This window comes from Triticum aestivum, chromosome 5B, assembly GCF_018294505.1.
Source record: "Triticum aestivum cultivar Chinese Spring chromosome 5B, IWGSC CS RefSeq v2.1, whole genome shotgun sequence".
In the NCBI taxonomy this organism is placed as follows: domain Eukaryota; kingdom Viridiplantae; phylum Streptophyta; class Magnoliopsida; order Poales; family Poaceae; genus Triticum; species Triticum aestivum.
In genome coordinates this window covers 658294301-658310967 of record NC_057807.1, presented here as the reverse complement: position 1 = coordinate 658310967, position 16667 = coordinate 658294301, and positions in this window count along the sequence as shown.

Below are 16667 nucleotides of genomic sequence, written 5' to 3'. Positions count from 1 at the left end.
TCCGGATAGCCAAGCTTGTCTCCCACGCAAAGGAGAGTCCCATCCGGACACAGGCCAAAGTCTTGAGTCTTGTATCTTCACGCTTTGATAGTCCGGACGATGTACATAGTTCGGCTATCCGGATACCCCCTAATCCAGGACTCCCTCAGTAGCCCCTGAACCAGGCTTCAATGACGATGAGTCCGGTGCGCAGTCTTGTCTTCGGCATTGCAAGGCGGGTTCCTTCTCCGAATACTCCAAGGTTATTTATCGAACACGTAGATCGTGTCTGGATCTGAAAGATGGTAAATTCGTTCTGCTGGCAAACTTTTGTACATCGTGCTCCTGCATCGTGGCCTGGTCCAACACGAACCGGCATTTCCTGCTCCACCTCAACTCGCATGGCGAGGCAGTTTTATTGGCACGTCCTGCCAAAGCAGAGATCATGTGCCTCTTATTGCGGGATCTCTCATCAATATGGGCGTGTGTGACCCCACGGCGACCGTTGGTATGACTCCGTGTATTTTAGATAAGCCTCAAGTGGTCACGCTGAGGACTCTTGATATTCATCTTCTTTATAAGGGGGCCGGGGCCTACACCTCTTTTCCACCTCTCCTGCTCCTTCCCGCACCTCGAGCTCCAGCACTCAAAACCTAAGCCTCAACACCCCAGATCCTCCAGTATGTCCGGATCCGACGCAAAAGGCCGATGGGTGGCCTCCTCAATCCAGGAGGAGGATATTACTAAGCTTAGGGAGGTCGGATACCTGACCGCCGATATCAAGCACAGGCTTCCTGCTCCAGGGCAAGTTATCCCCACGCCGGAGCCCAATGAGAGCATCGTGTTCGTTCCTCACTTCTTCCAAGGCCTAGGCCTCACCCTCTACCCCTTTGTAAGGGGGCTCATGTTCTACTACGGCTTGGATTTCCATGATCTGGCTCCAGATGCGATCCTCCACATCTCGTCGTTTATTATTGTGTGCGAGGCTTTTCTCCATGTCAACCCACACTTCGGCTTATGGCTCAAGACCTTCAATATGGAGCCGAAGATGATCGAGGGGCGACATGTAGAGTGCGGAGGTGCCGTAATAAGCAAGAACGTTGATGCACCATGGCTAGAGGGCTCCTTTCCGGAAGTATCTAATGTGTGGCAACAGAGGTGGTTTTATGTTACAGCTCCCAGAGGCACAAAGTGGGCAGCCGCCCCCGAGTTCCGCTCGGGCCCTCCATCACAGTTAGCGTCTTGGACCGACGTAGGATGGAATTATGGGCATGCTGGCGATGTACCAGAACTGCAGAATCGTATTCGGGAGCTCATGAAGAGAGACATAAATCTTGTCAGCATAATGCAAGTGATGCTAATCCGGCGGAAGCTGCCGTGCAAACATCGGCCTCTCCGGATGTGGGAGTTTAATCCGGAGGGTCCGCGGACTATTAAGCACTTCTTCGGCCTGAAGCTCAAAGGAATGTGTAAATTATTCTTCGGACCACAAGTAAAGTGTCCGGACACCATCGAGGATGCGGGCCTAAGCTGCAATCGCCTAGACGCCCAAGTAAGTAACCTTAAAGCCGGACACTTCATTTATATTTATCATAATTGTATTTCTGAAAATCCCTCCGTGGCTAGGAATGGCTCAATAAGGCAGAGAGAATCAGGTGTCCGGCGCCACTTCCTGAAGGCTCGCCTGGTCCAACCATCGCAAAGATGCTTGATCGGGCGCTCAGCAGAATCCCCTCAAGGAAAGGCAAAGGAGAGGGCAGTGAAACTGCACTACGCATCCATACCGGAGGGACCGCTACCTCTACTATGGAGGATAGCCAGGAAGGGGAGGTTAAAGCCTCCTTCCCACGCGGGAAGAAGAGGGCAGCCCCCGAAGACTTGGAGGCGGAGACGCCCAAGCAAGGGAAGAAGGTATCACCAGGGGGCTCCGCCATGACAGGAGCCCTTACCACGTCGTGCCCACCAACGGGCCAGCCCTCCACCAACCCGTAAGTTATTCGTTGATTCGAAGGTATGGCGTTACTCCGAGATCCGTAACCAAGACTTCGTCTTTTGTAGTCCAGCGAGCAGCTCTTCTCAACAGAGTTCGTCTTCGGGGGATCTTCGTCCGGAGATGATGGAGAGCGAGACTCCACCCACTTCTCCACATCATGAAGCGGGCGACACGGAGGTGTCGTCACGGAGGAGCCCAGATCTACCGAAGCCGGAAGCGAACACGTCAGTTACCCTGATCCCGGAGCATTTGGCTCCCACGGGAGGGGCAATGAGAGGGGTCCGGCACAGTTCAATGTCCGGTCGGACGTACTGACAGGCTTTCTGGAGCGAGCCGCGCTCTTGGAGGAGCACCGCTCTTTAATGAGCATGGTGCTCACGAAGATTTCATCCGCTACCCGCGGTTTGAATGAGGCATTTACAAGCCTGCTCAAAGGCTTTGAGGTATGTAGTGAAAAATGCACTGTATTATTTTTTGTTATGAAGCGCGCGCTAGGTGTGCTCCCTATGGATAGTAGCCCCTGAGACTCTGGTTGCCCGCCATAGCGGCAAACAGGGGATCATATATTTATGACTACGCTGTATATATGTGCAGGTATACAAGGATCCGGCAGTCGACCAGTCTGTTGTAGTTGCCGAACTGAGAAGGCAGATAGGATATATTGATGCCGATATCACGCTGGTAAACAAACGGCTTAAAGAATTCCAGGGTATGTACTCTGCTTCCTTTATTATATTGTATAGGAGAATGCGAGAATGGCATAACGTTTAGTGCCCTGTGTATGCACTGCAGATGGTGTTGCTGCCATGGAGGCCCTAAAGGGGCGAGCTTGCTCAAGCCAAGGAACAAGCTCGGGCTAGCAATGCGGCTGCCCTAAAGGCGGCTGAAGAGTTGAGAGCCAAACAGGCTGCTCATCGCCGAAGCGAGGGAAAGACATCCGAATTGGCCGAAGAGTTGAAAAATGCCGCCGACCGGTATGTGCTCCTTGAAGAGGAGAATAAGGCTAGTTCGGCCGAGCTGGACAAGGCACTTAATGCTGCCAAGGAGATGTGGACCGAGATCCGGGGTATGCGAGAGGAGCTCCAACAGGCCGACAAAATCGTGGCTGGGGGCTCCTACCTACTGCGGACGAAGTTTTTGGATCCAAAGTATGCTCCCCTAGCTGGGCGTTGGAGTCCTGCAGACGCATATGTGGACTTGATGAATAGTACAGTGGACGTCGCCAAGTTCTTCGAGGATCAAGGTGATAAGAAAGTGGAGAAGCTTTTCTGGTCGCAGTTCAATGCTCCCAACTGCTCACCGCCGTTGAATGAGAAGGTGGCTGCTGTGGCGGAGCTTCATAGGTTGTCCGGGCTTGCAATGCAGTCTGTAACAGACCATGTTTGGCCGAAGGGGCCCAAGCCGGGCAATTATTTTGGTTTGGTGCAACAATTCCTTGGGGCCGTGACTCGGATCGACGCCATGAGGAGGTCGGCGTGCATAGAGGGTGCGCAGATGGATCTTGCCCGCGTGAAATCCTATTGGACGGATATGGAGGCCACTGTTATAGCGACCCATGATCCGGCGGGGGGCCAATATCCGGCTGAGCACTACTTGGCGCAGGTCACAGAGGGTGCTCGCCTAATAGAGGCGCAGTGCTAGAAAAATATTTTGTTCAAGTGATAAGTCGAATCATTGTAAAAACAATGTTTATTTTGATTATGAGGCTATATTTATATTTTTTGCCTAAAAATATGATTGTGTCCCCTGTATGGCCATTCTTATATGTATAAGTAGCTCGAAAGATAGCAGTCGTTGGCTTCAACCCTCACGCATACAATGTGGGGGTGTTCGCGAAGAATATGCTTAATCACACTTGATCCAACATCTTGGTCCATTAAGGAGGTGATCGCACGTCGAACTAGGCAACCAGACTATATAGCTCTAACACTTTCGCTTAGCCATGGGGATATAATGGTGGGGCTACTATGTAGCCCTTGGTACCTTCGCGGGCATCCGAATACGGGCGCGTGTGTACATGGCCGGAAAACAGCCCTTCGTTAATGCGGAGGAATCGTAGAGATTCCGGTGAGTCTTCGAGTGGTTGAACAGTCTCTCGCTGTATCATGATGGTCAATTTTCGGCTTTGTCTACTAAGGCGCTCATCCGGAATAACCAGGGCACAATCGCAGTAGTTCTCCTTTGGCCTGCCTTAGTCGATAATAACGGAAGGTAAGGCGACAAACCCAGGAGCCGGGCAAACCCAACATTTGACCCAAGACATGATTCAGAGCTGATGCATATAAGACCAAACTCGTGACGCCGAAAACTCCCGAAGGTGTTCGGATTTTATAACAGAAAGATGGGCTCAAGAATGCCCATTCAATATGAACCCTGTGTTTCCAGGTATGTGCGGTAAGCTGTCGTGGCGAAATGCCAATAACGACAGTATCCTATGTGGGTATGGAACCCATGGGATGGTTTAAACAACAAGAGGCAATAGAAAAGGTTTACACAGGGGCTTAATCTAAAAAGAAACCTATTGAACGGGGCCCTGCTGCACGTCTGCGCCTTTGTCTCTGTTGTGCCGTATCCTGGAAGGGTATCGCGCGAACATTGTCTGTGGAAAAAGAAGGAAAACTCATAGGAGAATACAATGTAAGTATGCGATAGGTAGTAAAAGTGTAAGATGATGGCCTGCCAATAAGGTTGAGCCAAATTTTCAGGCTACATTAAATATTTATAGCCCCTGGTTTCCGCTATGGGATTACATAAACGGTGTCCGGTTGAATTTTATCCGGGCTACCGGACTCGTCTAACCGTGTCTGTGGTCTTAACAACCAGTCATGTTTTATGGTAGTAGAGGCCGCTTATAGTCCGGCCGTCAGGGCCGTCGCGTGTTCCTCTGCACGTGAAGAGCGCTTTGTGATTCCGCTAATGGTGATGACGCCACGTGGACCGGGCATCTTGAGTGTAAGGTAGCCATAATGCAGCAATGCATTGAAGCGGGCGAAGGCCGGTCTTCCAAGCAGTGCATGATAGCCGCTTTGGAAGGGTGCAACGATGAAGAGTAGTTCTTCACTTCTAGAGTTGCCTGGGGGCCAAATGTTACCCTCAGTACGATGGAGTCCCTGTCGTAGGCTTCAATGCCTGGTATCACCCCTTCAAAGGTGATGTTGCTTTGGTTAATTCTGGATAGGTTTATCCCCATCCCGCGGACAGTGTCCTTGTATAATAAATTGAGACTACTACCACCGTCCATGAGGACACGGGTGAGACGGTATCCGTCGATTATTGGGTCAAGCACCAAGGCCTGTGATCCTTCGTGCCGAATACTAGTTCTGCCGTCCATGTGATCAAAAGTGATCGAACAAGACATCCAGTAGTCAGATGTGTGCACGAGAGGTTCTACATCATGCGCGTTGTCGAGTGCGCGTTCTTGCCTTCTCGTGAATGTGTGAATTGCGTGGATCATGTTTACTATTTTAACCTCTGGCGGGAACTTTTTCTGTCCCCTAGTGTTCGGCTGGCGAGGTTCGTCCTCGTCTTCACTTGGTGTTTCCGTCCCTTTGTGTTCGGCATTTAGTTTGCCGGCCTGCTTGAAGACCCAACACTCTCTATGGGTGTGATTCGCAGGTTTTTCCGGGGTACCATGGATTTGGCATAGTCTGTCCAGGACTCTGTTTAGACCGGACGGTCCCTCTTTACTGCCTTCAAATGGCTTCTTTTGCTGAGAGCCCCTGAATCCGGCATTGACCGTTGTGTTATTCGGGCTCCCTTCTTTGCTTTGGCGTTTGTTTTTATTACGCCTTGGCTTCCTGTTGCCATCCCTTATTTCGGACATGCTGGGGTCGCTGGTGCCTTTACGGGCTAGCCATCTATCTTTACCCGCGCAAAAGTGGGTCATAAGGCTTGTTAAGTGTCCTTGGGTTTTCTTGGCCGAGGTTTCTAGCGAGCCATTCATCACGGATGTTGTGTTTGAATGCCGCTAAGGCTTCGGCATCCGGACAATCGACAATTTGATTCTTCTTAGTGAGGAATATGTTCCAAAGCTTGCGGGCGGATTCTCCGGGCTGTTGGACTATGTGACTTAGGTCGTATGCATCCGGAGGCCGGACATAAGTCCCTTGAAAGTTGGCCCTGAAAGCGTCTTCTAGTTCCTCCCAACTCCCAATTGAATTTTCGGGGTGGCTTTTCAACCAGTGTCGAGCTGGTCCCTTCAGCTTGAGGGGAAGGTATTTGATGGCATGGAGATCATCCCCACGAGCCATGTGAATATGCAGGATAAAATCCTCGATCCAGACCCCTGGGTCTGTCGTTCCGTCATATGCCTCTATGTTCACAGGTTTGAAACCTTGTGGGAATTCATGGTCCAGTACTTCTTCGGTGAAGCACAGGGGGTGTGCAGCCCCTCTGTATCTGGGCTCACCGTGGCATGTAGTCCGCTGTTGTTGTGTTCGGAGTTTATTCCGAACTAGTATTTGGCTTGTATTAGCGTTTGGGTGACCATAGTCCCTTGCCGGGGTGTGTCCTTTAGATCCGTAGATGGACCTAGGTGCATCGGCCTTCTTGTCCAGCTTCTCACGTAGATCGTGCGCGATGTCAGTAGCAGCTCTGTTGTGGTTGTGGCGCGGTGCGTCTGGTCTCCTGGTTGTATTATTCTTTGGTGGAACGGCCTCGTTGTCGAATTCTGGCAGTAGCTTGCGCTTTGGATAGCTTTTGGTATGGCGATCATCGCCATATCTTTCTTCAGTGTCTAGCACTTTATTCCATCTGCGACTAAGCTTTTCCTATGCGGCCTTAAGCCGTTGTTTCTGCTTCTTTAGACTTCTTGCTGTGGCCAGAAGCTTTCGGTGGAGGTTATCTTGTTCCACTTGTTCGTCCGGGATGATGAATGCATCATCGTCCGGACTGCGTTCCTGTTCTGGGGCGGTTTCGTGAGCTCGTCCCTTAGGATCATCGTGATTGGATATTTGCTCCGAACTTGGTTTGGCGTGACCTGGCTCATCCTGCTGCATCGCTGGGTCTGTGTGGTCATTACTGCCTTCTCGTATGTCAGCCCTTCTTGCGCTCTTGTTGCAGTTTTCACTATTGTTGGACTTTGAGCGGCATCTACGCCGCCGTTTTGGCTTTTGTCCGGGTGTTTTATCGTCCGGATTATCGTTGTCGTCTTTCTTGGGCGTATCCACCATGTATATGTCGTGTGACAAGGTAGTAATCCCGTGCCCCAGAGAGTCTGGGGCTTTTCCTGCATTGTCGTCCATACCGTCGATGTCTTCGGAGTTGAAGTCAAGAACGTCGGTTAAATCATCGATCGTGGCAATCAAGTGGGTGGTGGGTGGGCAGCGATTTCCTTCGTTGCCTGCTTCCCACTCAAGCCGGACATAGTTCGGCCCCGAGTCTCCTGACAGAGAGAGAGACTTTAATGAATTCAGCATGTCGCCAAAGGGCGAGTGTTGAAAGATGTTCGCAGCGGTAAACTCCATCACCGGAGCCCAACCTGGCTCGATTGGCTCGAGGGTGTGTGGACCGGAACCAACGACCGGATACGAGTCCGGGAGTCCGGGGTTACAGGTCTCCACAGAGGTGAGACCTGTGTTCGGCTCCAACGCCGATGAGTATGCGGCCTGCGGGGCGGGGTCTACCCCTCCGTCCTTGGGCAACACAACCTGTTCCGGATTTAGATCCGGGGCTGTTGCAGGGATGACGCTCCAAGAATTGTCCGACAGCAGGTCTAGGCCGTGCCCGTCGTGACTGTCCGGTGCTCCCGGCGCAGGGCCGAATCCGTCGAAGATCAAGTCTCCACGAATATCCGCCATGTAGTTCAAGTTTCCGAACCTGATCTAATGGCCAGGGGCGTAGCTGTCGATCTGCTCCAGATGGCCAAGCGAATTGGCCTGCAGTGCGAAGCCGCCAAACAAAAAGATCTGTCCGAGGAGAAAAGTCTCACCCTGGACCGTGTTTTTACGATTGAAGACGCCATCAAGCCTTGAAGCGACGGCATAGAGGAACTCTCAATGAAATCACCAATGTCGGTGTCAAAACCGGCGGATCTCAGGTAGGGGGTCCCGATCTGTGCGTCTTAGGTTGATGGTAACAGGAAGCAAGGGACACAATGTTTACCCAAGTTCGGGCCCTCTCGATGGAGGTACAACCCTACTTCCTGCTTGATTAATATTGAAGATATGAGTAGTACAAGAGTAGATCTACCACGAGATCATAGAGGCTAAACCCTAAGAGCTAGCCTATGATGGTATGATTGTAATTGTGATCAGCCTTCTAAGGACCATCCTCTCCGGACACAGGAGAGGGCTAGGGTTTACATGGAGTCGGTTACAAGGAAGGAAACATAATATCCGGATTGCCAAGCTTGTCTCCAACGCAAAGGAGAGTCCCATCCGGACACGGGCCGAAGTCTTGAGTCTTGTATCTTCACGCTTTGATAGTCCGGACGATGTACATAGTTCGGCTGTCTGGATACCCCCTAATCCAGGACTCCCTCAACAAGAGATGAAGGTTTTGAGATGAGATGGTGCTGGTGAAGATGTTGACGAAGATTAGTCCTCCCACGATGAGAGGGTTGTTGGTGATGATGATGACTTTGATTCCCCCTCCCGGAGAGAAGTATCCCCGGCAGAATCACTCCACCGGAGAGCAAAAGTGCTCAGGCCCAAGTTCTACCGCGAGACGGAGGCGTTCCATCCTGAAAGTCCTCTCTTTATTTTTTCTAGGGCAAATGGTCTTATATACCAGAAGATGGGCACCAGAGGCTGGCTAGGTGCCCCACAAGCCACCAGGGCGCGCCTTGGTGCCTCGTGGGCACCTGGGTGGGCTCCTCTGCTATTTCTTTCTTCTAGTATTTTTATTTATTCCAAAACAATTCTCCGTGAAATTTCAACTCATTTGGAGATGTGCAGAATAGGTATCTCTGACATAGCTTTTTTAGGCCCATAATTCCAGCTGTCGGCAATCTCCCTCTTCATGTAAATCCCGAAGATTAAGATAGAAAAGGTATTAAAATGACACTACAAAGTCTTATATTGGCCAAAAACTTTATAAATAACAGCAGGAAATCATGATGCAAAATGTACGTATCAACTCCCCCAAGCTTAGACCTCGCTTGTCCTCAAGCGGAAGCCGATATAGATAATCATGAACACATGTTTAGAGAGAGAGAGGTGTCGATAAAAACAAAATACGAACATAATAGCATCATGAATCATATCATAGCAGCAATATATTATTATCATAAAAATTCTCATTAACAAGTAACAATTCATCACAACAATGAAGTATAAAGCATAAATTTTTCTTGAAAACTAACAAACTATGTTCTCGGTCAACAATGCAATTGCAATTCATCATATTTTCAGGAAGGGTCTCATGTAGGAGATTTTGTTTAGCAAGTCCACATACTCAACTATCATTTAGGCTTCTATGATTGGTAACACTCACGGCATATATATGGAGCAAAAACTTTCAGCCAGACAAATAGAAAGATAGGGGCTTACCTCCCAACCCATTTACCTCGAGGGTAATGTCAACAATAATAACTCATGATCACTCACATTCAACTGGATATATGTGTTTAGATCTTTCCCAACCAGATGATGCTTGCAAAAGATAAAAATAAAAAGGAATAGAGGAGAACACTATTGACTCTTGCATGAAAAGTAAATACATAAAGCTAAAAGATAGTCCCTTCGCAGAGGGAAACAGAGGTTGTCATGCGATTTTTATTTGTGGATGTGTAAGCTCTTAATGCAAAGGAACATCACTTTATATTGCCCCTTGTGATAGCAGCCTTTATTATGTAGTCCATTGGTTCTATTTCTTTACCATCACAAGATTGTACAAAGCTATTTTCCCCTATAATACAAGATCATACATATTTAGAGACAATTTTTATTGCATTTGCACCGATGACAACTTACTTGAAGGATCTTATTCAATCCATAGGTAGGTATAGTGGACTCTTATGACACGAAACTGGGTTTAAGGGTTTTTGGACGCACAAGTAGTATCTCTACTTGGTGCGGATTTTTGGCTAGCAAAGATATTGAGCAAGCACCACATGTTGGAGGATCTATAACAATATAACTTTTATGTGAATATTAGCAAACATAACTCATTACGTTGTCTTCCTTGTCCAACGTCAACAATTTGACATAAAATACTTAATTGGGGCTCACAATCACAAAAGATGTCCAAGATAGTATATTTATATGTGAAACTTCTCTTCCCTTATTAATTATTTCATGAATTGCATCATTGACCAATGTTATGTTTGTCAACTTCCAATAAATTTTACCACTTACACTTTTCTTTATGTGATGTTATTACTTCCCATGAGATTAGCATATGATCTTTTCCATTATTTTCATTGCTAGGATTGAAACATAAAAGTAAAGAACACTACAAAAAAATCACGTATGTGATGATACGTGTTTGTCACAGTAGGTCACGTTTTCTGTCATGCATGTACATCCATGACGATTTTATGACAGAATCAAGAGTCATACTTGTGATGTCGTAGAAGTGTTCCATGACAATACCAAAATTATTATCACAGAAGTTTCCACTTCCATGACGATAAATGGCGCGTCATAGAAGTGCTTTCGTCAAGGGTAACTGACACGTGGCATCCACCGTAACGGGTCGTCGTTAAGCTATCGGGTTCCAGTTTGGATCCGGTAACCCGTTAACTGCCGGACCAATGGGGATTTTCCACGTGTAAAATTCTCATTGGCCATAGCAACCACGTGTCAGCTCTGCGTTGAGACATATGTCAATTGCACAATGGATAAGAGGCACCTGTGATAAGTCGACATGTGGCAAGGCCCAGCAGCGGCCCATTCAGGTCAAAAGGTCGGCCCATTTGACTTGGTCAAAAGGAAGCGGGCTGGCCCAAGGAAAGCCTGTTAACGCCATGTTCGCATATAGCCCATTTACAGCCTGCTAACTCACGGCCCTTTATGGCCTATCTGAATTAGGCCCAATAACGTCATCTGGGCCATCCAATATGATTCCGGCCCGTTGTAACTCTGACCCATGTATGGCCCATGACGTCTTTATGCCCATTAATGGCCCATTATTCCATTGGGTCGTTTCCAGCTAGTGTTACCTTTCAGCCTTCTAAGGGCCCATTTATTCTTGGGCTCATTTCCAGCATTCGGTTACTTACGGCCCATTACTGGCTTGTTCCGCTTGTGGGCCAAATTCAGCCCGTGGTTACAGTCGGCTCGTTTGTGGCCCGTTAACCTGTTGGGTTGTTTTCATAGCGTCATCAAATGTGTCCCATTAACGACCCGTTATGCCAGTCGATAGAATTAAGCCCGTTATACATATCGGCCTATTAACGGCCCGTTATGGTCTGGCCATAAATAGACGATTTCCTCTAGCCTGTTTACGGACCATATTGCGAACCATTATTGGTCCACGAATAGTATGACCCATGTCATACGACCAGTAGAAGGCCCAATGATTCTACGACCCGTAGAAGGACCATGGATCCTACAGACCTAGGAGTTCCATGATCACTACGGTAGGTAGCAGGACCATGGTTACAACGGTCAGTATGTTGCCCATTGTTATTGTGGCCTAGTTAAAAAAAATATTTGGCGCCAAAATGCAGTGACTACAACCAAACAAATAAACAAGACAATAAGGAAATAAATAAGCAAGTAAATTATGCTAGGCTATTACGACTATTACACATATACATCCACTGTGCATCAAAGTTCGCTGCCAGTGCAAATGTAGGGAACAAAGCAGCATATTACATACACTAGGTCTAAATTGGCCACCAGTGCAAATAAACGCAGCAGCAAAACAAGTACATAACTGAAACCACTTTAGAAGAGCTCAGAAACGATATCTTGGATACCCACACCATGCTGGCAATAAGCTTAGCAAGCTTATTAGTTTTCTCTTGTTTGGCACTAAAATCCTCTAGCGCTTGCTGTTGCACTAGTAAGTATGCATCTGAATTCTGCAGGGACTTCCTTAGTCCTTCGACTTCTTGCTGCAGCACAGTTGATTGAAGCCTTTCAGCGTGTAGCTGAGACTGAAGAAGACGAAGTGATTCAGGCAACAAGTTCGAAGAGCTTGTGCTAGCGGTAGTGACAAGTAACTTGAACACTACATCAATGCAAGACTTTGGCGTTGCCTCGCTGTCTACAAGATAGTTTTTATCACCTTTTTTTGGAGACTAATAGGTTGTCTCACTATCTTGAACCTTATTTGCATTACTTTATCTAGCATTGCATAATGGGGTGCTCTTCTCCAATATTTTGTTCGCATTCTACAAGAGAAAGAAGCAAACACATCAACGGTTTATCATGTAGTATATGAAACTCATTTTGGTAAACTAGTTCAGTAGTAAGGTGAAAAGGATAACATCATGAAACAAACATATATCTATGTACTATGGTCATTGTATTGTCTATATCATTCTAGTTTATGTTGACAAATCAAGATAGAGACACTGTTCAAATCATATCTTTTTAAGACACAACAGCAGACAGAATATAAGTGGGAAACTACACAACACTAACAACACTTGTAATCTGCATGACATGAGAATATAACTGTTTATACAACTAAAAATGAAATCAACATAGAGCAATAAGTTAGAACAACAAAGTAGTTAAAGAAATCGGTGTAAAACATACCTGTTGTGCCATTGGAGTTTCAATTGGATCCTTCAAACTCGAAATTAGTTGGTATGAGTAAATATAATGATACAAGAGCAAAGGAGTATGCACCATAGCTACGGAATCTGACCTTGAGAATAGTTGCTCTTCTGCTTTAAACGTGGAGTTTGGGTTTGCTGTGGTGGTCTTCGTTCTTTGGGCACTGTAGTCACCTTACAAACTGCTCATGTGGGGATACTTTTTGGTGGACATGGTGTTGTGTCAACTAGAAGTGGTTTACTATCTGCTGGGGTTGGGGTTAGATGGGATGTAGTTGGTTCTATATACAATGGTGTACGTGTACAATCTGGAAGGGTCTCGATAATGTATGGTGCAGCTAGTTCGTGGGCTAGTACAACCATGGTTCTATCTGCATCGACGGGTACCACCGTCTTTTGTGAAGAACATGTTTTTAATCCCTTAGATACGACTATCACCCCCTCCAATTCAAATGGCTGATAAACAAGAAAAGAAGTTGAACGTACAGAAATTGTATGATAGACAGATGTGGTAATTCACATATATGTTGTCTAACCAAATAGGACAGCGTGATAGAATTTCACATATATGATGGCTAAGTAAACATGATAGCATGACACAGTTTCAGATATATGATGGATAACTTAATAGTATATAATGGCATAATTCAACATTTGATGAGTATCTAAACACGATAACATGACATAACTATATGATGTCTTTCTAAAATAGGCTGGGATGAAATAATTCATATACATGTTGTCTAAGTATACAGGATGGCATGATATATTTCACATAATTGATTCATATACTAAGCATCTGTCACTCACATGTATGATCTCTAAACTAAGCAGATGGCATTGAATATTGTGTATATGATGTCTAAACTAAGCAATGCAAGACACCATATGCATGATATGAGAAATATAAACATTGCAAGTTAGAGCATACACCTCGTGTGGGATATAGGACTGGTCATTTGTCTCTGAATCCTCCTCTAAGGAGCTACCTGTAACCATCGAGATATATGCTTCAACAGGTACCATTATCTACTCTGAAGACCTTGTTTTCACAATAGATTTTTCCATAACCGACTCAAATGGCTGATGCACATGAAGAGTAGTTCAATATACACAGATTGTCGACAAATGGAATTGTCAGAGTCTGGGGTTACGCGGACCCAAACAAGGTTCGAACTCTGGGGCGTGTGCGAAGGACCTTGCTTCACGATGACACTCTGCTCGCCACCCTCACAGCCTGATCTCGTCGAGTACGCGCCAACGGGAAGAAGAAGTGGACACAGTGATTTACCCAGGTTCGGGCCACCTTGCGCTGTAAAACCTTACTCCTGCTTTGTGGTGGATTGCCTCGCGAGGAGGATGAGTATGAACTTGTACAGGGGAGACCTACCCCGGGAGAGCTCTGGATCAGACTAGGGATCCCAGGTTTCGACCAGGGTGGCAATGAGTCGATCCCTCTTTATGGTGGAGACTAGCCTATACTTATACTAGGCTTGGCCCTCTTCTCTCATAACCTAGGCGGGAAGGGATACCACAGTGGCCAATTATGAAGGAGGACAGGAGTACACCCTATCCTGACTAAACATGGTCTTTGTCTGCAAAGCTTCTGGTAGTGACGCAGTTGTGGGCTCGGTGATGACCTCTGTCCTGCCGAGCCCATGGTCTTGGTCTTGTTGCACCGGAATGGAAACCTTTGAGGAATTCCTTGGGAACCCGCGCTCGTCCTTGCCTCCTTAGCACCAAAGTGGAAACTGTCCTGGTCTGCGCCTGCTGGTGCCTTCCTGGCCTTCGTCGTCATGGCTCACGTCACTGTGAGCCTCGCGGGGTGGGGTGCCTGCATGGAGATATTTTCCCTCAGGAGGCAGCCTCGGGAGGTCGTGCCTCGAGATTCCTTGGTGTCGTTCGCCTCATGAGGCGGGGGCCCTTGTGAGGGTCTTGCTCGTGGGGCCTCATAGCTAGGTTGGGTCGGGCCGTCGATGGCATCACGCGCTGGGCCACATGCAGGCGGGCCTAGGTACCCTCGTTCCTAGAACGCCGATAGTAGCCCCCAGGACCAAGGCGAGCTCAGCCTGGCTTCGAAGCAAAGGCAAGGGCGAAGGGTGAAGCAATGCGGGGCCCAATCGCCTGCGGACTAGGCTAGACGCGTGGCGCGCGATAGGACACGGACACCCCCACTTCCCCATGTCACCTCGAATACTTCCCAGGCTGCCAAAAAGCCTAGCGCATGCTGCAGAGCCATCATTGCCCGAAGGTGGAAGGGCGTCGGTTGTCCTTCCGGCCCCATCTCTGTCTTCTCGCCATCCGTCTCCAATCCTTGCTGTAGCGACCATGACGCTAGTGAGGAGGTTCTCTACCGAGGAGAAGGGAAAGGCACCACGGGAAGAGCCGGAGATGTCGCCGCCCAGGAGAGGGCACGACCACCTGCGCAAGGCCACCACAACGCCTGCAACAACGTCGTTGCCGGGACGCGGACGCCCTACATTGGCAGTCTGCATCGGGTCTGGCAGCCGTGGAAAGAACTCCTCCCACAGGAAAGGCCGTGGAAGCTGCAGTGGCTATGGCTGCGGGGGAAGGCGTGAGGTGGCCGCCCGACCACCTCGCCCACGGGCCCATTCAGACGAGGCCCACGAGTTTTTAGTGTGGATGGAGAGTCCACCCTGCACCTGGATCCACCTTCCGTGCTCCTTTGCAAAGGCGCTGCCGTCCGAAGGACCCATTGGCTCGTGGCTGCAGCCTGACGACTGCTGCAACTAGTCGTCATGGGCTGAGGTCGAGGTCGCCCCCTCCGTCCATGCGTACCTATGTCGTGGGTGGCAAACATTCTCCCGCACCTACAGCCTGAAGGGGAGGCACACCCTCCACTTCAAGTATGATGGGGCGATTATGCTCTTCGTCAAGATCTTTGGGGAGGACGGCGGGCACCTGTGATGCTGCCCGGAGAGAGACGGCAACAGCGGCAACCGCCTTTCCGATGACGACGATGGCCATCACGGTGATGACATCCTCGGCAGTGAACTTGCCCTAGGCGACGGCCATGGCACCTCCAATAGCGGCGGCACCTCCTCCGGAGGGAGCTCGAGATACGACGACTACGATGAGCCGCCGCGTCGCTGCCCTCGATCAAGGAGGTGGAGGACTCCGGCTAGGCACCGCGACACTAGAGTTGGCGCCTCGGGAGCTGCAGCCCTCGGGAGGCCGTGTGGTGATGGCGTCGTGCTCTCGTCGCCGAGAGCTGGTCGCCAGGGTGGCGTGGCGACGGGGTGGACACGCTTGGGGATTGGTGACCCCATTCGGCGCATCGTCCTGACCAGCTTATCCTAGGGGTGGTGCGTGCCCTGCAGCCGCACCTGCAGCGGGGGCACCTAGGGGGTTGCGGTTTGCCCCAGAGCAAGCATCATCGCTACAGTTGTGTCCTTCAGTGGGGTGGAGAGGTGGAGATGGAATAATCTCTCCGCCCGCACCTTGTGGAGCATGGCCGCTGGGATGCTGTTGACGTTGTCCTCCTCCGGCGCCTGTCGTGCGAGTGAGTCTGACAGTAGAACTAGGGGGCACGTAGGAGTAGAGGTCAGGCCCTAGCTACGGTGAGATTGTGAACACACTGGTTTACGAGTTCAGGCCCCTCACGGAGAAGGTAACAACCCTACGTCTCAGTGCCTCGGGAGGCTCTGTCGATTAGAATGTGTTGAAGTTACAGGGGGTGCGAACCCTTGTGCCAGAAGGGAGGGGTGGCTTATATAGAGTGTGCCAGCCCCTCGGGTCCCTCGGTTACACAGGGGTTCAATGAGAGTTAAGTCATGAACATTACTGATAACGCCCGCATTAGTGACCTTAATGGCTACAGAGTGAATGCCTGATCGTTGCCATTCAGAGGTGACTCTAGGTCTTCTATCTTCCAAGTGGATCATTGTATTTCGAGTGAAATAACATGGTCGAGTGGAATTGGGATATTCGAGTGGGATCACTGTCGAGCGGATGGCACTTCTTGGGGATTCCAGTCGGTATCTTTAGAATAACTTTGTAGGC